Source organism: Eptesicus fuscus, chromosome 4 (assembly GCF_027574615.1).
Source record: "Eptesicus fuscus isolate TK198812 chromosome 4, DD_ASM_mEF_20220401, whole genome shotgun sequence".
NCBI lineage: Eukaryota > Metazoa > Chordata > Mammalia > Chiroptera > Vespertilionidae > Eptesicus > Eptesicus fuscus.
The window spans coordinates 72,504,334-72,526,472 of NC_072476.1; the positions used below are offsets into that span (position 1 = coordinate 72,504,334).

Genomic DNA, 22,139 nt, shown 5'->3' on the forward strand with positions numbered 1-22,139 from the left:
TTTTGTGCTTTGTCTGCTGTCCCCACCCTCGGCCCACAGTCTCCACTCCTCCCCTCCCCACCCTTCCAAAGGTCTCTAAACCTCTGCCCAGGACATTTCACAGCTGCTTCTCAGCAGTGCGGTTGACAAGACTACAGGTTGTTTGATGACAGTGCATAGACCAATGATAGCTCATAATCAAGAAGCTGGGCAGAGTTCCTTTTATTGCTAAAAGCTCATTCAACAAAGTTAACCTGCTACATCTAGTAACACAAATAACTGCTGTAGAACATGCAGAGTTCATTGGGCATGAGTTGTTAAATCAGTGACGTCAATTACTGTAATAACTACTAATCTAAATACCCAGACCAAGTTCCTCCATTTTCCAGGTCACCAGTATTCAGGGTCATCAAGGATTTGCTTTCCCTCGGAACATCTGCAGAGCTGCATCCCGGGAAATGGGGATGAAGATTAAAGAAACAGCCCTCAATCTGCTCCTCACCATCCTTGATTCCCCATCCCCTCTCCCAGTGCTCCATCCACTGCCATCTGATGCTTCCACTTACCGGAGAGCCTTGAGCAGCACACCAATTGTGTTGCTTAGGTGGGTTCCTTAGGAATGGTCTTGGGCCACTACAAAACCCTCCCCTAACCCCGCCTTCCCTCCCTCTTAATATCATGTCGGGAGGAAACAGAGCACATACAATCATATAAGTGAATTAACAAATTGATCTCTCTCTCTCTCTCTCTCTCTCTCTCTCTCTCTCTCTCTCATGAATCAATAACTTTAAAAAAAAAAAAAGAAAGCATGGTCTAGCAGTAGTTGGACTCCTAACCGGCACTCTGCCTTCAGCAGATGCAAACCAGCCTTTCTGGGCCCTCTTAGAATTCGACCTACCTCCAGGCTTCCCAAGCCATGCATCAGTGAGCCTTTCCATAGAAAAATAATGCAGAAGAGAGTAAACACATAAAAAGAACTGGGGGTGAAGAGAAGTATCTAGGAGCACAGCTCAATGCCCAATAAACATGAATTGTCTCCTTTCAGTCTCATACTTGAAGAAAGATCATCCAGTTTGCATTCTCCTCCACAAGTGAACTGTGTTTCAGTATTTAAAACACAAGGAGTTCCCACCTCCGGACTTAGTAGAATCGGCATTCCAAGCAGATGTCCATGGGTACCCTGCAGGCTGCACAGTCCGCACACCACCAGTGACCAATTTAGTGGTGTGGAGGTATCGGGCACTGACGTCAGCTTAGCTCACAGTCGGCTGCAAATGTGCAGGCAGCTTAGAGAACCAGCTTGGGGGGGGAGGGGCGGGTCATTCTGGGAAGCATCCCATCAGAAGCTCTCCACCCACTTATCCCAGCTGCCCTGGAGGGTCTGGCTATGCCCATTGCAGCACCCCTCGCTGTGGCCCACAGGGCTCTCTGGAACCGGGAATGGCCATACTCCTCTCAATGCAGCGGTGCCCACGGCACCCACTGGCACAGTAGGGAAGCATGCCAGAGGGGAAAATGGGAGTCAAAGAGGAACAGAACATTCTCATCCCATCTGTGTTTCCACACCTTTTTTCAGGGATGGGCTGGTTTTATGCTGGATGCTCCAAGTCTGTTCTTCACTCAGGTTGTACAAAACTCTTGGAAGGTAGGTTTGGTCCAATCTGGTAGATGAAACTGCGTAAACCTACCTTCTACAGACGACAGCACATAAACCCAAAAGGGCTTTGTTTCTAAGTAAGTTCTTGGCATGAGCTTATTTGTTATGAATTGTCTTTCTCCTTAAAAACAGAGTTGCAGTACATATACTGCGGGGGGGTGAGGGGTTGGCAGGAAACACAAAATAAGGGTTCTGGTACAAGTTTCGCTGGTAAACATTTGAACCAGTATCTGATTAGCCAGATTTCCCAAATCTTATCTAGTAAAAATATTTTATTCATGCCTCTCTCTCTCTTTAAAAAACTAAGGCAACAACTTAAATATTAGACTATTGGTTGTTAAAAAAATTCTAATATTTTTATATATAAAAACGCTTATACTAAAAAAAAAAGACATAAAATAACAAGTGTCGATGAGAATGTGAAAAAACTGGAACCCGTGTGCATTGCTGGTAGAAATGTAAAGTAGTGCAACCCTGTGGAAAACAGTATGGTGATTCTTCAAAAAAATTAAACACAAAATTACCATATGATTCAACAATTCCACTCTGGGCATATATCCAATAGAAGCGAAAGCAGGGACTTGAACAGATATTTGTACACCCATGTTCACAGAAGCATTATTTCCAATAGCCAAACGGTGGAATTAACCAAGTGCCCATCAACAGTAAACAGATAAAATGTGGTGTATACCATGAAAGAAGACACTTGCCAAGAAGGACTCCTAGAGGCTAACAGGGCTTACTAGTATATTTAAAAGCAGAGCCTAGTGGCCGTTTCTAAACAGGGGCCTCTCACACAAACCATGATTTGGAGAAAAGCCTGCACTAAGCTGCCTGCCTCAGACTCTGAACTGCCTGCCTGCACTGTGTTCCTGCCACCTGAGCCAGTCCTTATAAAGGAACTCGTAGAATAGCATTTCAATTAATAGGACTGAGGCTTTCCCCATCCAATTGGAGCTATGCAGTTATAATCCCCATCCCTCTTCAATGACCAATCAGAGCATCTCCATTCTGACCAATCAGGACAGTGCCTTTTGAACCATTCAAAGTGTGAGGATTTTGAATGCTCATTTGCATGCGGAGGGACCAATCAGGGACCAGGGCAAGGGTTTCTGTCTATAAGTCCTCTGGCTTGGAGAGTGCACTTTCCCTTTTCACCAAAGAATAAAGACTTTATGTCCCTGGCTGAAGCTGAATGAAGCACTAAAGATGCCTCCCAGGAGCAGAGCAGACCAGTGCAGAGCCAGTGGAGAGGCCAGAGCACAGCAGAGCTGTACAGCTGGAGAGGGGCCTGGCCCCAGGGTTGCCTTGTCCCCGAGCTGCCTCCCAGCCAGGCTGTGAGCTGTTCCACAGCTGTGCTATTCTCACAGCACTGCTGTATCACAACTCGGCTGTTTGCACGGAATAAAGTTTCCTTTGTCCCAGCACCCCAAATTGGGGGCTCCTATTGATGCCAATGACCATTAGTTGACAATACATACAATGGATTATTGTTCAGCCTTAAAAAGGAAGGAACTTCTGACGCATGCTCCAACATGAATGAAGCTTGAGGACACTGTGCTAAGTGAAATAAGCCAGTCACAAAAGGACAAACATTGTATGACTCCGCTAACATGAGGTATTCAGGTTGGAATAGTATTTCAAATTCATGGAAACGTTAAGTAGAATGGTAGTTGCCAGGTGCTGCCGGGAGGTATAAATAGGGAGTTAAGTGTTTAATGGGTACAAAGTGTTAGTTTGAGAAGATGGAAAGTTCTGGAGATGGATGGTGGTGATTGAACATCAATGGGAATGTACTTAATTCCATGGAACTGTACACTTAAAAATGGTTAAAATAGTGAAATTATGTATATTTTACCACAATTTCATAAAATGCTTACATAGCACTTTCTATATGCCAGATACTGTCCTAACTTTGTCGAAAATATCAACTCATTTAATTCCAAATATTAACCCTATGAAGCAGGTTCTATTCTTTTTATTGTGGTCTTCTTTATTATCCTTGCCCAGAGTTCACAGCTGGCAAGCGGCACAGCCAAGATGCACAGGCTGGCACTCCAGCTCCATCACCTCACCCTTCACTACTCTGTGCAGCTGCTTCCAGCAAGTGAGGCTGCAGGCCTGAGGGTCTCGCCATCCAATTCATACTGAAACAGAATAACACATCCTGTTGCTCACACACCATGGGGAGGGTCCTAAGACACCAGACTACCCAGGCCTTACTGTGGTGAATTTGGGAATATCCAGAGGGCTCAGCACATAAGTCTTGAATCAAATTTAGCCTTGCTAACCAATTTCATAGGACCAAGGAGTTTCAAATTAAAAATGGCATCTCTCTGGTCTAATCCTCTTTTTGAGATGGAAAGTACTGTTAATCTATACCAAAGAAGATATGTTTGCTCTTTTATATTTTCTTAAGTTTCTAGAAAAAAAAATACATAGAACTAATGGTCTATGAAGGAACCCAATCCCAGAAGGCCATGGGATGAATGTCTAGTCTGGGAGGCACCATCTAGAGAAAGTCACTCACTCATCCTCTCTGGGTCTTACTTCCTCATCTAAATGAAAACACTTTTAAATCTCTCTCCTCTTTAACAGTATTTAATGGCTTAAGATTAGCTTCATTATAGAAAAATACGTTCAAAAGGTAAAATGCCATTCTCATAATTCCATTCACTTGGGAGGTTGTTAAAAAAATAAAACTCTGAATAAAATACTCCACAGAGAGGTCAAGAATTATCACAAACATTGATCCTAGGGTCCTCATCAGTTCTTTACAATTCTTACACATCCATTCTAAAGGTAACAATGAGACATTCTCATTCTACATAACATTCCACCTCTGCTCAAAGGAAATGCCTGTCCCTATTGTTAGCCTTCTCCATGCCTCTCCCAAGGTCATGCTGGGACAAGGGTAAGCAGACCAATATAGCTAAGAACATAATGACAAATGTCAGCTCCTCTAGCTCAAAAATGCAATTTCCCTCCCCACCTCCAGTATATTTTATTTTATTGTGTGCTTTCCTTAAGAACAAGGTCATTCTATGGCATGACCTCAGAACAATTATCCAAATCAGGAAATTTAATATTAATACAACATTATTATCCAATTCACAGTCCATAGTCAAGTCTCACCACTTGTCTTGGTAATGTCCTTTACAGCTTTCTTTTTGTCCCATGCATTTTGCTGCTGTCTTTCTAGCCTCTTTTAATCTCAAACTGTTATCAGCCCTTGTCTTTGTTGAGCTTATGGTTTTGAAGATTACAGACCATTAATTACGTAGAATGTCCACCAGTTTAGATTTGTCTGATCTTTCCCCATGATTCTATGCTGTTTATGCACTTTGAGCACTTAAAACTACCCAAAACAAAACTCCAACCAGGAGGCATGTGAATTTGGTTTGTATCAACATGGGACATTATGTAACGGTAACTTTAATCACTTGGTTAAGGGGATGTGTGCCAGGTTTCTCCACTCCACATTTACTTTTTTCTCTTTGTAATAGAAAGTAATTTGCAGGGAGACACTTTGAGAATATATTCTACATAATAAAAGCGTAGTATGCAAATTGTCCCCTCGACTGGAGTTCTTCTGGGAGTTCAACCAGGGGGGGCCTGCCGTGGAAAGGGAGGGAGGCCCCAGACAGCAGTGGCAGCTGCTAGGACCCTACCACTGCATGGATTTTGTGCACTGGGCCTCTAGTATGTGGGTGATATATAGATATATATATAGATATATATAGATATATAGATATTAATAAAAGAGTAATATGCAAATTGGTCGGGATGCCCTCACACAACAACCAAAGAGCAGGCTGCTTGGGGTGACCAGGCTGGCAGGGGGGGCAGTAAGGGGCGACCAAATGACCGAAGAGCAGGCTGCATGGGGCGACCAGGCCAACAGGGGGGGCAGTGAGGGGTGACCAAACAACTGAACAGCATGCTGCGTGGGGCGACCAGGCAGGCAGGTGGGGACAGTAAGGGGCACGGAATAAAGTTTCCTTTGTCACAGCATGTCCATGGGACTGAACAGCAGGCTTCATGGGACGACCACGCCAGCAGAGGGGGCAGTGAGGGGCAACCAGGCCAGCGGGGGGGGGGGGGCAGTTGGGGGCGACCAGGCTGGCGGGGGGGGGGGCAGTTAGGGGCTACCAGGCCAGCAGAGGGGGGAAGTGAGAGGCAACCAGGCTGGCGGGGGGGGCAGTTGGGGGTGACCAGGCTGGCGGGGTGGGCAGTGAGGGGCAACCAGGCCAGTAGAGGGGCAGTAAGGGGTGACCAGGCTGGTAGAGGGGGGCAGTGATGGGAGACCAGGCCGGTGGGAGGAGCAGTTGGGGGTGACCAGGCTGGCAGCGGGGGCAGTTAGGGGCGATCAGGCCGGCAGGCAGAGGCAGTTAGGGGTTATCAGGCTGGTGGGGGGGGACAGTTAGGGGCGATCAGGCAGGCAGGCAGAGGCCATTAGGGGTGATCAGGCAGGCAGGCAGGTGAGCAGTTAGGAGCCAGCGGTCCCGGATTGGAGAGGGTGCAGGCTGGGCTGAGGGGACAGCCCCCCCCCCGCCCCTGTGCACAAATTTCATGCACTGGGCCTCTAGTGTGTGTGTATTCATAAAACTTTCATCCACTAATGTTAGCATCTATTAAGAATTTTCTAACCCCATTATTCTTTCTACAATTGGAAGACCATCTATAAGAGCCTCCCTTCTTATTTGTTTCTTTATATAAGTTTGTAGATTTTATAATCAATCCCACACCTATATTTGAAAAATTGACATGTAAAAAAAATGCATCCAAGGGACTTTGGAATAGGGGGGAAAAAAAAGCCAAGAAAGGGTTAGAATGATATGCAAAATGAATCTAGAGTTTGCCCATCTATGTGCTAAAACTTCAGCCATAAAGTCTACAGCTAAAGACATGCTCTATGGTAAAACCCTGGGTGCATTTCAGACATAAAATGCCACATCCCGCAGCAGCTGCCATTCGTTGATTTACAAGGCTTTGTGCTAGCAGCCTGACAGGTAACTACTGATCTGCTGGACAGACAATCCTAATTTACGTTGGAGGAAAACATGGCTCAGAGAGCTAGGGAGGCCAGATTCCAGTGTGTAGGTTCTAGAACCCAGGCTTTCCATATATAGCCCTATCCTCTTGTATAAAGTAAGCAGGACAAAGTTGAACTTGTACATCTACCATAACCTTTGCTACCATCCATTTTATATGTCAGATAATTATTATATTAAAACATTTTACAATGAGATGATTTAAAACTCTGAAAACGACTAGTTTGCACATGTTTTCTCACCATAAATTACAGCCGTCCCATTGAACAGCTCCTTCCAGCAAATAATTTCAGCTAGAACGTGGTTATTTAAACTTCTGTTGTATATCTCTTTAGATTCATGCAGAATGAATTTGGTATTTACTCTGGGGTTATATTGTTAGTCAGTTTTCAACTTAAGGGAAAAGAGAAGGAATTGGGGCTCCAACTTAGTGACTCGGGCAAGGTGAGATGTTTACACACACTCAACGTTAAACTCTCCATCCCACGTGAAGGGAACGTAAGTGGCCAGGTGTGTTTTCATATCTGCCCTGGGGCTCCAACACGGTTCCTCACAGGCCTGCGGTCAGTTTAGTTTGTGGGAAAGGACTCACATTCCTTCCCCTCCCCGACTCACTCACACACACACACACATATACAGCTTTTATTCATCACTAGAGCTACTTAGTGGGTGAAGTCAATCCATAGGTCTAATAATGACAGACTATACATGTTATAACCCAGTTTACCTTGGTACCATTTTCATTCAAGGAAATGAGATCAGAATATTGGGAGTTAAGAAAGATTTCTTGTAATAAATATGCCATAGGGTTTTATTTTAATTGGAAGGGTGGGAAGAAGAGAATTACAAGATCCCCTACAGAAAATCTGAGAAATAATCAATGAGTGCCTTATACCCGAATCCCTTTTTATTGCTCCCTTCACCTTCTCAACTGGCTTTAGACAACTGTGTGTTAATGTCTCAGCTGGAGGGGCTCAGATTATATGGAGAAGAGGTCAACCACCTCACTTCCAGCTGATGCAGGCTTTGGGTCCCAGGTTGTTTTGTTTTGTTTTTTATTTTATTTATTTATTTTGCCAGTTCCTTTCTTTTTTCCCATGGCCATTCCCTAGCCAGTAGGTAGGTTTTTTCTGACTCCCCGTGCTGTGAGTAGCTCTTTATGGTTCCTGGAGTTGATGCAGAGAGAGCGCTGGGTACCAGATTCCTGTTTCTCACAGGCCTGACTTCATTTCACACATGCTGTCCTGCTGCGACACCTGCTTATCCGGGCTTTGAACGCTCTTTGTGGCACATGGAAATGCTTCCTTAAGAAAAGCAAAATTTCTTTCGTTTTGCTATGTTTTACAGGTCTGATGTAAGAGGGAAGCTTGTCTGCAACAGTTTGGTCCACCAAGTTACAAAAGGTCGGGAAGTAACAGGATTAACACTTTGCAAGTTGAAGACAGAGGGGCACAAAAGGTAGTGACCGAAAGGGTACCTGTCAAACTAGCTGCAGACGCAGACTAGAAACCAGCTCAAACATGTGGCTGAGACTCACCAGATCAGTGGTCGGCAAACTGCGGCTCTCGAGCCCCATGCGGCTCTTTGGCCCCTTGAGTTTTTAGCAAAGGCCAGCTTAGGAGTACCCTAATTAAGTTAATAACAATGTACCTACCTATACAGTTTAAGTTTTAAAAATGTGGCTCTCAAAAGAAATTTCAATCGTTGTACTGTTGCTATTTGGCTCTGTTGACTGATGAGTTTGCCGACCACTGCACCAGATCATAACCACTGGCTTTGTAAGAAACAGCATTCTTAGAGTGGTGCCTTCTCTTCCCTAAAAGCTGACTTTCCCACCAGGCTCTTAATCCCTGCATCTTTGGTTCTTTTTCTCAGAGCCCATGACTGAGACACACCTCTGCAAAAGTAGGTACATTAGAGAGTTAATTTCTGTATTCTATCCAGGAAAAAAAGGAGTTCACAGAAATGTGATAGATGAGACCAGAGGAATGTGACTATACAAGAAGAGGAAAAATCAATGGGCGTCTCAGACTGTGAAGATGAGTGATGATGATGAACAGTGATTTTTAAAAAAACACACAAAAACATGCCAGCCATTACTGAGCACATACAGCTGTGATAGTCATCCTAAGTCCTTTACATAATTACTTTAATCCTCACGAAAACTGCGTGTGACGGGTATTATAATTTCCACCTATCAAATGAGGAGTGGTCATTTGTGGAGCCTGGACTGGAACCAGTGGTCTGGCTCAGGACCCAGTTCTTCACCATTAAACGATGTTGCCTCAAAGACAGCTCTGCTTATAAAGCAATAATGGGCAGTCCTCACTGTCATCCCCGTTAGCCCAGAGTTCCTCGGCAGGTCGAGGAAATGAATACAGAGTCTGGATGCAGTTGAGATGAGACTCGGGTAACATGATTAAGTTCTGGTATTTATAAGTCAAGAGACTGCACAGAGAAGTAAGTATTCTATCCTTCAAAATAGCCATCTGAGAAGCTCTATGTTCATTCCAACTTGGCTGCCATGACTGAGCACATTCTTAGATGCCTCTTTTGGAATTCAACTCAATTATGCATTTCTTTCAAATATCCTGAAACTTGGTCTTCAGAGATGGATCAGATGTTTGGAAACAACCAGTCGACTTAAGCCTAGCCTAGAAAATAAGGTGGCAAAATGAAGGTCTCATACTTTAGATGATTTTTTCCTTCCTGGCTGATAAAATTATTCTGACGGCAATTCCAAAAGAAAGTAGCAAAACTCTAAACAGTGCAAGCTGACTTGAAGGATATTGCTTACTTAAATGTAAGACCTAGTTTGTTGTCCAGCTTCCTAACTTCATAGTTACACCTAACAGGTAAGAAACTTTTCCTTCTCCTCAATTTGAGGATGACAATGAGAACCTACCCCTACTCACTATAGGCAAATGGTAAAGCACTGGATTTAAGAATTACGTTTGAGCTCTAGCCGGTTTGGCTCAGTGGATAGAGCATCAGCCTTCAGATCAAAAGGTCCCAGATTCGATTCCGGTCAAGAGCCCTGGTTGGGACTCATGCAGGAGGCAACCAGTCATGTGTTTCTCTCACATTGATGTTTCTCTCTGCCTTTCCCTCTCTCTTCTAATCTCCCTAAAAAATCAATGGAAAAATATCCTCGGGTGAGGCTTGACATAAAATAGCCTGGATTCTAATCCCAGTTCTGATGTTCACTGATCTGTAAGCCTCAACTTCTCCATCAGCAAAATGGGATGTTATCTAATTAGGGTACAGGCAGGACAGAAACGGTATTCAAACAGGATAACTGAAAAGGGTTTAAGGAAAGCACTATTTATATAGGCATAAACCAGTTCAGGGAAATGAGCAAGGATTGTGGGGTACCCAGGAGCTACAGCAGCAGAGAGCCCTCAACTCCCCAGATCTGAAGGGACAAGAAGAGGGAGTATTTGCTGCAAGAATTTAGCAGGCGAGAGCCACCAGAGAGGAGCTGTGACTTTCAGCAGAGGAACCCACATCTCCAATCCCCAGCCTGGGGGAGAACGGAGCAAGGGAAATAAATATCTTAACTTATCTTCCAAAAGCCAGAGCAAGGAACCCATACCTGTAACAGCCTGCCTCCCGGGACAGAGCAGGATGGAATGGAAGGGGCAAGCAGAGGACATCCTGCCTGGCGTTTTACGAAGTTGTGAGCCAGTCCTCTCATAACCTCTTATTTGATGTCTATTCTACTCCAAGGTAAATGCCATGGGGGCAGGAAGTATTACCTATAGCACTGCCCAGCCAGGACACAGCTCAGTCACTGACACTGGGTAAGTCACTCTCACTACCTCTCATTAGGATATAATTGAAATAATGTCATTGTTGAAAAATGATTAGTTTGCTATACAGCACAGGAAATAAGCAAGGGGCTTATATATTTAAAACACAGATCCAGAGCTCCATTCATGCTTCCACACTGTTCTATTAGCTCAAGGGGTGGGTAGTGCTAAAAAAAAACCCACCCCAGAATATTAGCTCAGAAATAGACCGGGTTAAATCTTATTAAAGCCATAAACTTTTTCTAATGCTGCAGAATTTCCCCAACTTGATTATATGAATACAGTTAATTCCATTTGGGAGATAATACAAGCTTAAATGTTTCAACCCAACGTGAGTATGCCCACTCTTCGTAAATATGAAAGCCATTAACAAAGGTCACTTGGAATCACCACGCATTTCAGGAACCGTGCTGTCTCCAGCAAGACTTCTAGGCGAAGTAGCGAGAAGAGAAACAAAACCAAACAAATCAACAAAAAGACTGGTTTTCTTACATCTCTCGGCCGACTACAGTGCATGCTAAGCAGACTAGTGCCTACTTGTGCAAATATTACACCAGTACTACCATAACTGTCATATAATAAAACACAAGGAAGGTAGGTATAATAACATCCCAACTTTTAGATGTTTACCCAATCAACTTTAACATATTTTAAAAGTTAAAATCTCACACAGCAACTCATAAGAGCAATTTAGGAATACTTGATTCATTAAAAAATTTAAACTGCATAGAATTACAGAGTAACAAGTGAATTCTTCTTCATACCTAACGCCCAACCAAGTCCTACTCTTTTCCCCACCACTAATAGTTTGATGTGATTCCTTTTAAATTGTTTCCTAAATTTTTACATATATGCTTATGTTATATTAAAATATTAATGAATTTTTGAATACATGTTCTTTTCTGTAAATAATATTGTCACTTAATACATGTCACTACATATAGAGCTATGCCATTCTTTTTAAAGGCTGCATAGTATTTCTTTTTGTTTTTTTCTAATATACATATTTCAATTTATTAAAACCACTACCCAATTGTCAGGCACTTAAGTTAACTTCACCTTAGTTTTTTTCATTAATTCTTTTTTTTTTTTAACATCTTTTAATTGATTTCAGAGAGGAAGGGAGATGGAGAGAGAGACAGAAACATCAAGGATGAGAGAGAATCACTGATTGGCTGCCTCCTGCATGCCCCCTACTGGGGATCAAGCCCGCAATCCAGGCATGTGCCCTTGACCAGAATTGAACCTAGCCGACGCTCTATCCACTGAGCCAAACAAGCCAGGGTTCATTAATTCTTTACAATATACAGAGCTCATCTTTTATTTCCCTGTTTATAATGAACTCATTCTTGATATAGCTTTGCTGACTTGCACTCACACTAATTTTCTATTGAATCAGTGCTACAGTACAGTGTGAACTAAATAGTTGATGTGACTTTTTAAAATGGTTACAAATTCTTTGATTCCATCTATTAAGAAGTGGGATCTACTCTGGCCAGGTAGCTCAGTGGGTTAGAGAGCACCATCTTGATACTCCAAGGTTGTGTGTTCAATCCCCAGGCATAGCACGTACAAGAATCAACCAATGAATACATAAGTACATGGCACAACAAATCAATGTTTCTCTCTTCTCCCTCCTCTCTTTCTCTGCCCCTCTCCCTCCCTTCTTCTCTCTCTAAAAATTAATAAATAAAAAGAGGTGGGATCTATGCCCCGTCCCCATGATTCTGGGCAAACACACACGAGCTCCAACCAATACAGGGCGGCAGAAGGGACTCTATCTGACTTCTGAGGCTGGGTTATGAAAGTCCATGCAGTTTTCTCTGCGTCTCTTGGGGCCAGCGCCATGCTCGGAGGGCCACACGGACAGACTACCTGGGGGTGCTCTGGTCAACAGCCCCAGCTGAGTCCCACCTTCCAAGTCACTCCAGCCCAGGTACCGGGCATATGAGTGAAGAAGTTTCCAGATGATTCCAGCTCCCCCAGAAGTTTGGGTCTTTCCAGCACACTAACTGGTCCAGTAAATGGAGAAAAGACAAGCCATTCCCACTCTCCCCTGCCTGAATTCCCAGCTCAAAGAATCAGTAAGCATAAGAAGATGGTGGTGGTTTTATTCACTACGTTTTGGGTGATTTGATATAGAGCACTATATAAGAGAATCAGAGGTACATGGGTCTGCATGCCTAGCTCAAGCAGGTGACACTTCTCTCATCCCAAATCTTATTACTGTCTAAACACTTGGAGGTCTGGACTAGGACCTCAAATTAGTCTTTAAACCATTATAAACTCCCCTGGCCTTACCTATAAACTGGGGATGTCTAATTTAGTTTCTCTTATCGAGGGATGCTGTGAGAGAACTAAAAATGTGTGAAAACCCTAACAAACAGAATGGTGTGTGTGTGTGTGTGTGTGTGAGAGAGAGAGAGAGAGAGAGAGTGAGAGAGAGAGAGATCCTTTTTATTCCGCTGGAGCAAAGGTATTCAAATGCAAATCTCCAGTGAACTTGGGGTTTAAGATTTAGTCAGGATCTCACTTCTGGATGGAGAGTGTAGGCATTTCGTTTGTTTCAATTCTCCCACAGAGACTTTCACAGATGGGCACTCTTCTAATTTTGAGAAGTTATGAATAGGGAAAATTTACTTTAAACACCCTCATCAACGTGATGGGAATATTAACTAATTTTAATACAGACAGACAAAAAAACAAACAAAAGGACATGCGGGAGGGAATAAAAACAAGAAAGAAATATGCCTAAATGCTCACAATGGTTATACTGGGCTAATGAGATTAAAGATTATTTTACATTTTTCTTAAGTCGGTTTAATAAGCAATGTTAACGACAAGGCTATCCTGGCAGATTAACATGCAGGCCTGACACCTGGCACAGAACAGTGGGAGGCCTGGCCTCTGCACCTTCCTTTGGATCCCCCGTCCGAGCTGTGTTCCACACCTCCCACAGCGCCCCGGATCTCCTCCCACTCCCTTCCCTGGGACCAGCAGTCCTGCAGACACACAGGGCAACCAGAGGAGGAGCCACTGCTCCCCGTGCTGCCCAGGACCCGGGAGAGCGTCCCAGGCTGAGAGAGCGAGTGCCTGGCTGCCCGTCACCCCTGCCGAGCTGAGCCACTGCAAAGTTGTGCCGAAGCCCTTCTCAGGGGCTGGTTCTCCTGCGCAACTCTCTCTGCTCCAACAGAACCCAGGGAGCGAGCAAACAGCTCAGAGTCTAAAACGGTCCAACCTGCTGCCTTCCTGGGGCCGGTTTGCCCCTTCGATGCCCACTCAGGGGGTGCAGCCATCTGTCTCAGGCCGTCCTGCTAACCTCCTCACAGCGCCAGGTGAGTGGATGCAAGCACCGGTCCTTCTGCTGCCTGACAGCCTGCAGGGCTCAAGCTCACGTCCCCTCCCCCCTTCCAGTCCCCCACGCCCCACAACAGATTGCCAAGCGCCGTATGCTGCCCCCCACTCAGGGTGTTCCATCCTCCTCCTGGACATATTGCCAAGCTTTCCTTAACTCCAAGAGTGGGTCCTTATCAAAGCCTCGGGCCCAGAGCTGAGGCTGCAGCTCCTGGACCTGCAGCCTAACCTGGGTCCTCAGACCACGCACAGCACGTCCAAGTGTGAGAAGCGCTGCCCTGGAGAACCCTCATTTACCATGTCATGGTGGTGTCAGTGTCAACCCCGTTACTAGTCACGGTAGACATTTTGAGAAAATGGTTTCAAGCGGTGGGAAACAGCGTAATCCCATTCCCCGCAGAAAGGCCTCATTACTCATGCGCTCTTGAAAGGGGAGGGGGCAGAGCTCAGCTCGCTTGATGTCAGAGCCAAAGCCAAGAGCAGGAGAGTGAGGCTATTCTATTTTAAATCACCTCCCACCGTCACCAACACTCATTGGCCCGGGAAATGGTGTTATAAAAGCTTACGGTGGGAGCCTGGCCAGAACACAGCACAACGACACAAAGAAGAAATATCCAGAAAACCATTTTGTTTCTTTACCAGAGTCATGATTCTCAACCGGGGACGTCTGGCAACGCCTAGAGACATTCTGGGTTGTCACCACTGAGGGGCGTACTACTGGCAACCGGTGCCTCAGGGATGCTACCAAACATCCTACAACACACAGCCCCCGACAACAAGAACTGTCCAGCCGACAATGGGACTTGTGCTGAGGCTGAGAAACCTTGACCTTCAGACTTAACCGTAGTGTCGTCTGCTCTTCCCTCTCAGTGTCCCCTACTACCTACTGCTCCCCCTACCAAGACACCCCCCCCGCCCCCGCCTCCAGTAAAAAGGCCGCACCCCCTTGCTCAATGGTTTCCCAGCCTTGGCTCAGAAAGGCGCCTGTCACCGAGTGACAGCCAGGGACAGAGGAGCCGGGCCCTGTCCTTTCCGCAGGAACAGCCCCGCTCGGCCCCTCCTCATTCCTCATGCAGCGCAGGCCTCAGGTTACCTATTATAAAATCACGGGCTGGGGGGCGGCCTCACTGATCCTCTGGCCCAGCTCCCTCAGGGGCGTGTTCAAGGGGCTGCGTCCTGGCCTGCCGACTCAGCACGCAGCCCGCTTCCTTTATAACCCAGGGGAAAAGGAGCCGGACTCACAGGAATGCAGAGGCAGGAACAATAGCACAAACCCCAGTGCTTGACGCGCCCAAGCCACGGTTGAATGGCAGTGCTCTATTTTTAGCTCATCTTTCCTGAAAAGGCACCCCGCCTCCCCTTTTCCCCAGTTACCCCAGTATCCTCTCCAGCACTCTGGCTTCCCCTCGCCTCCAGAACGTTGCTGTCAAGTTCTGTCTAGGAAAGGGAAGCTCATTTCACAGAAGAGAGGGAGACTCATCCCGATGGGCAGGGAGACCGTACGTCCCGGTTTGTCCAGAAATGGCCCCGCTGACCCCGTTGCTTTGACATAAGGAATAGAGGCCCCCCCTTCTGCCACAAGGTGTCTAGGTCTGGACAACGGACCGCACTGCAGGCTGTCTCCTGGGACACGCTCTTCCCAAGGAGAACAAAGCTCCAGGCCTGCCGTGCCCCTGCCCAGCGGTCGGCCGCAGACGTGAGCGTTAAGCCCATGAGCAATTATGTCTCGTCTGGCTCTTGCTGGGGATGTGCCCGCTGACCGGAGTTCTGCTCACCCATTGAAGGGGAACCCAGAACCGAGCACACGCACTGTAATCTTGGGACTTGAGGGGGTCAAGAGCGAGGTTGTTGGCACAGGCCATGGGAAAACCTGCTCTCAACCTGACCCGTGAAGTTAGTGACACAGCAAGTTCCAATTCAAACTCAGTCCATCCTCCAACGTCTAACACCAGCACATAAGAAACACACCCGTTTCCATGCGGCACACACACTGACCTGTGAGGCCCGAGAGGTTTTACGGAGCTCAGAGGCTCAGGGGAAGGGTAGCAGAACCGCAGGGCCGGCAAGATGCGTCACCGGCAATTATCACACCAGCGAGTTCTACCTGAGACCATATTAGCCCAAGTCAGTCAAGTCCAGATGGGGCAAGACTTGACGTATCTCACCATCAGCAGGAAAACTGGTGCGGGTGAGTCCCCCGCCACCCAGCCATTTACACACGATTACAAGGCTCTTCAGGAAAAATGACGACTGCAGAACAGGAAACATGGTTCCCTCTAAAACAACTGCTAACAATTTGATGCATGTCTTTCCCGTCCTTCCCCCCCCCCCACAGGATTTAAGTTCTAAGTTCCCCACGGGGTATCCTGCTTTCCACTTTATTATATAAGCGTCTCTCCACATCATTAGAAACCAATCGGTTTATTTTAAGCTGTCTGTGGTTCTCCGATGGTAACATGAACAGCTGTCCGCTATTCCGACTTCAAAAGTTTATGTGTAACATAAGGTAGTAAATAAAGAGGATGGGGAAAAGAAATACTAAGGCAATAAAATTTTAATGAAGAATCCATCTCCCAAAATAGTCTTGGTCACCAGTCTCAAACCTCCCCTTCGATTCTGCCGGAATCAGGGAAGAGGGCAGGCTCCTGCCTTAACGGGGCTGCACAGTGGGATGGAACAAGCAGACACATGCAAGGGAAGAAGCGGCAAGGCAGGCGGGCATGGTCAGGGCCTCCTCAGTGCCTCCAAGACCCTGCCCTCGCAGCAGCCACGGTCCTCCACGCACTTGGCCCTCCTCTCCTCTAACCAACCCCACGCACATGCATTCTCAACCCTGGGCCTCAGCTCACACGGGCTCCTCTGGAGCGCGTCTTTCCCCACCCACTGAGCACTCACGACACGCCAGGCGCTGCGATATCCCATTTTGTCCTAATGATGCCATCAGATGGGTACCGCTACTCCCTTACTTCATTTCACAGGAGAGGAAACCAGGGCTGACTGGTAGTAAGCAACAGAGCCCAGCTTTGCAGCACGGTGCCATCTCCCCTCCCAGAAGGTCCCCTCTCAGAGGGCAGTGAGATCAGCCCAAAGTGCTCCTTTGTTGAATGAACTTTACATATATCTCCCTTCCTTCCTAAAAGTGTTTGAGCAGGAAAACAAAGATAGATATATTAGGAAAAAAGTATAAGTATAAAGAAATAAATAGGGTAAAGGGAAAAATAAAAGTAGAGAAGATGAAGGCAGAAGGGATATAAATATACCAAAACAATGGGTATGCCCTTCATAACTTCTATATACATATGCCCCAAATTTAGTTCTGTGCTTTCTATCAGCCAAAGCATAAAAACAGCGAGTGGATAGTCACAACTTGAGTTATGGATTTATGTCAAAAAGTCTTGTTGCCATAGAAATTATGCTGGAAACAATGTATGTCTCAGCCATCTAGCCTGATCAAAGGACTTCTAAATGAGCCTCTTTTCTGCTTAACTGTTGGCTAAACCACAGGCACTGCAAAGTAAATTGATAGAAACTGCTCTAAAAAAGGACCACAGAGTACCCGGCTCTCTTATTCAGAATGCGCTGAATAGCCGTGAGGTCACTGAGAGGGTTTAAATATCATTATGAGGGGCTTGCTCACAGTGATGCTATTACTGCTCGCTCTCTTTCTGTCTGCCTCGCTCGCTCGGCTAGTGCCCACAGTGCATCTGCCTTCTGATGCTTCCAAATCCTTTCTTTGGTATTTGCTGTCCGCACTCTCCCCACTCTCCCTCCTTTCATCTGCTTGCATGATGATGTCTCAGCCTTGGCAATGCCAAGCCCTTGACTTAACGGCAGGCAGCGGTCAACCCCGCTAACTCACCAATGACTATACACATCACCATTCATGATCAGCCAGCATCACGGGGCTAAAAAATCAGGATGTCTAAAATTCTTCCTTTTCCCAAATGTAATGGCTATACTGGGTTGAATAGTATCCCCCCAAATTCATGTGTGCCCAGAACCACGGCATGTGAACTTATTTGGAAATGGGGTCTTTACAGATGCAATAAATTAAAATGAGGTCACACGGCATTAGGGTGGACCTTAATCCAATGACGGGTGCCTTTATAAGAAGAAAAACCATACCTCTAAGGAGAATGCCATGGAACCATGGAGGGAGAGAGTGGGGTGATGCATCTTAAAGCCAAGGATGCGAAGGATTACCAGTAACACCAGAAGCCAGGAAGAGGGGAGGGAGGGGCCTCCCGCAGAGCCTTCAGAGGGACACGCCCGGCCGACACCTGGATTTTGGACTTCCAGCCTCCAGAATGATGAGAGAATACATTTCTGTTGTATTAAAGCCACACAGTTTGTGTTAATTTGCTACAAAAAGGAAACTAATACAATGGCTAACTGCTTTACCCAGAAGACAGAGTACCAAGTACCCAAAACTGACTTTTTCCTTGTACCCAACAGGTATGGTAGCCACAAAGCCTGGAGTCACACTGCCTGGGTTCAAATCTGCCGCTCACTGGCTGTGGGATCTTGGGCAAGTTACTTTACATCTCTGCACCGCAGTTTTCTCACCTATAAAATGGGGACAATATTACCAACCTCAAGGGTTGTTATCAGGATTAAATCAGGTGATTCGTGTGAAGTGCTTAGAACATATATACGGCACATATATGAACTACAGGTATTTGTTATTATCAGCGCTAGAAGTTAAGCTAACAGAAAAGGTAGCAACCAGCCCCCCTCCTTTTAGAACTGTGTACACAACAGCCACCTCTCGGGGTCCTGCCCCGTCCTCCCAGGCATGAAGCACTACGGGACGTCTCTCCCAGACCAGGATCTTCCACTGAGGTAGGACTGCCCAAGTTTTCCTACTTCCTAGGCTGTTCTGCAGAGCCAACATGTTCTCTTGTTAAAACGCCATAAACAATACTTAGCACATTTCCAAACTAATCATTAAGAGACAACAACTTGGTTGCACGGAGTTAGACTGCTGTAATTCTCAGCTCATTTCCAACCAGAGTGGAAGAACGACCAGCTTTCCAAAACAGCAGGCGGCCTAGTCCGGGCCCACCGTGGCCGGGCACAGCGAAGCTGGGATCCTCCACGCTTTCTTAATCTGGACCCGGGTGAAGCAGCATATAAAATGACCAACGCTCACCCACAGGAAATGGTTCCTCCTTTCCTCACTTTCAGTCCACAGATGTTCGAGAGGCCTGGCTTTCATGCTTTTGCCATCTTTCATGCTGCCCGTCGGCCGCAAGACAGCCAAATAGAAACGCCAAGCCCAGCAAAACCGTAATAATTCATTTAAAAGCACCTGCATTTCAAATAACACTTCTGAGGATAATTGGGATTATCTAAGTAATATCTTTGAAATTGATGGGAAATATGTTAAGACCTTGCACTGAATGAGTAGCTTCTCTGTACCAGGCACCAAGGACTTTATGTAGATGAATTCATTGGATTCTGATTACTATTAGTATCCCCATTTTACAGCTGACAACCAGGTAAGTTAAGACTTTGCCGAAGGGCACACAGCTAGTATATGGAGGAGTCAGGTTTACAATTAAAACAATATCCTATTTTTTAAATCCTATACACCCCAGAGAGGCAACATGTTACCTCCATTAGCACTGCTTATAGAGAGACCAAAAGCAACTTACTGCCTATGTTCTAATACTATTTAAGTTCTAACCCAAAACTAAACTCTTTAAAAAGTTGTACATATGCAAAAATAAGTAAATAAAAAAGTTGTACATAATGTAAATGAAATACTACATGCTAACGCTTGTGCTACATACCACCTGAGGTCACAAAGAAGTAAATCTTGCAACAGTTAGATTTTTATACCCTTTACCACTGTCTCTTTTGAAGAATGGATCCACACATGCCCCTGGGGAGGTCATCTGAACAGGAGCCAGGAGGCCTGCATTCTGCGTTATTCTTGAACCCAAAGATATTTCACCCTTCTGAGGCTGCCTCAATTGAATCGATTGAAATGTAAGAGGTGCATGTGTCCTAATGCCCATATCTGTTGCCCCCCAAACCCTGTGCTGTGACACCTGGGCCCATTCATCATCCAGCCAGGCCCCATGACTAGTGAGGATGCTGGCCTCTGGCCACCTCCACCCATCTAGCCCTAGAGTGCTCTGTGTATAAGAATGAATTAGAGTTGTCATCTTCACTGGTTTAAAAAACAAACAAACACAAAAACCCCACACAAGACGGGTGTGGCCGTTCTTCATAAATTAAACATAGAATTGCCATATGAACCAGCAAATCCCATTTCTGGGTATATACCCAAAAGAAGTGAAAGCTGGAACTCAAATGTATACCTGTATGCCAATGCTCACAGCAGTGTTATTCATAATAGACAAAAGATAGAAGCAATCCAAGTGTCCACTGAGGGATGAATGGATAAACAAAATGTGGTATATATATGCAATGAATCATGATTCAGCCTTGAAAAGGAAGGAAGTTTTGACACATCCTGCAACTTGGGTAAACTTTGAGGACATTATACTAAGTGAAATAAACCAGTCACTGAAAGACAAACATTGTATGATTTCACTTATGTAAGATATCTACAGGAACCAAAAGCATAGAAACAGAAAGTAGAAGGGTGGTTAGGTTGCCAGGGGCTAGGGGGAGGGGGAATGGGGAGTTATTGTTTAGTGAGTTATAAAGACGAAAAAGTGGTGATGGCTGCACAACAATGTGAATGTACTTAATGCCACAGAACTGTATACTTAAAATAGTTAAAATAGTAAATTTAATGCATATTTTACAATAAACACACATACACAGAGTGAGGGATTTTGACTAATTCAATGGATTACAAACCTTGGCTGTACATTAGAATCTCCTAGGGAATTTTTTAAAATATGTTTTTATTGATTTTTAGAGAAAGAGGAAGGGAGAGGGATACAGAGATAGAAACATCAATGAGAGAGGAACATCATCCATCGCTGCCTCCTGCACACTCCCTACTAGGGATGGAGCCTGTAACCCAGGCATGTGCCCTGACCAGGAATCGAACCGGTGACCTCTTGGTTCCTGGGTCGAGGCTCAACTGATGAGCCACACTGGCGGGGCATCCTAGGGGAATTTTTTAAAGTATTTATTCATCGCCAGTAGTGGGAGGATGGACATGGTGGTCTCGATGTGATGCAGCCAAAGGAAGCAGTGTCACTCAGGCGGCACTCATACCAGGAGGCAGGCCTGGGTTCCTCAGGACAGACAATGTCACTGGATGGAGAGGGACGCAGGAGCACTGTTCCAGCCGGGGGAAGACCAAAGGGACATCACAGCCAAAGGCAATGTGGGAAACTTGACTGGACCCTGGATCCAAACCAAGTACAGATGGGGAAAATCTTGGTGTGGAATTTATGTTGGATGGTGAACTTGAACCCGGGGTACTGAGGATGTGGTTGTGAAGGGGCATGTCCTTGTCGGCACGTGAGGCACGTGCTGAAGTGTGTAGGAGTGAGCTGTCAATGTCTGCATGTGGAAGGGTGTGACAAGATGCTAACAGTTGGTGAAGCTCAGTGAAATAAATGGATGTTCACTGTATTGCTCTTTGTTGAGGGTTCAAAAAAATTTAACAGAAACACAAAACAATAAATACCTATGCCAGATCCCTACCCCAAAATACATACACCGCACATCTGGGGGATGAGACCTAGGAAATCGGCGATTTATTTGTTAAGTTCCTCTGGAGATTCTAATGGGCAGCCAGGTTGACAACTAAGCTGGAAAAGCTCTAAGCCAAGATGAGACATGATGATGGTGTGGATAGCAGTCAAAGACGTGCAATTAACCTGGGAGGCTGGCCCTCTGCCGACATCCAGCAGCCCTGGGAAATCTTCTCAGGCCCCAGATGACCCAACTGTCCTGCCTCCCACCCTTCCTTTATTTAACAACTAGAGGCCCGATGCACGAAGATTCGTGCAAGAATGGGCCTTCCTTCCCCTGACTGCCGGCACCATCTTCGCTCCGGCCGGAGCCACCTTTTCGCTCAGGCCTAGAGCCGCCTTTCTGCCTTCCCACGCTGCTCAGAGGCCCAGAGCGGCTGGGGGAGGTGCAGAACGCCTGTGTCATTGCCATGGCAACAACGCAAGCGTCCCGCCCCGCCCCCAGCCGCTCAGCACCTGCGTATGCAAATTAACCCCATCTTTGTTGGGTTAATTTGCATACCCACTCCTGATTGGCTGGTGGACATTGTGAAGGTACGGTCACTTTGCATCTTATTCTTTTATTAATGTAGATAAACCACAACACCTCAACTTT

The 22,139-nt window shown here is 45.8% G+C and overlaps 1 long non-coding RNA gene across 1 annotated transcript; it reads left to right on the plus strand.

The window, feature by feature from the left end:
• The first annotated feature begins 4,481 nt into the window (after positions 1 to 4,481).
• Positions 4,482 to 8,777, plus strand: LOC129148863 (uncharacterized). The gene is made up of 3 exons (XR_008555857.1): positions 4,482 to 4,550; positions 8,038 to 8,093; positions 8,635 to 8,777. It is a non-coding gene; the product is annotated as an uncharacterized LOC129148863 (long non-coding RNA).
• Positions 8,778 to 22,139: the final 13,362 nt, after the last annotated feature.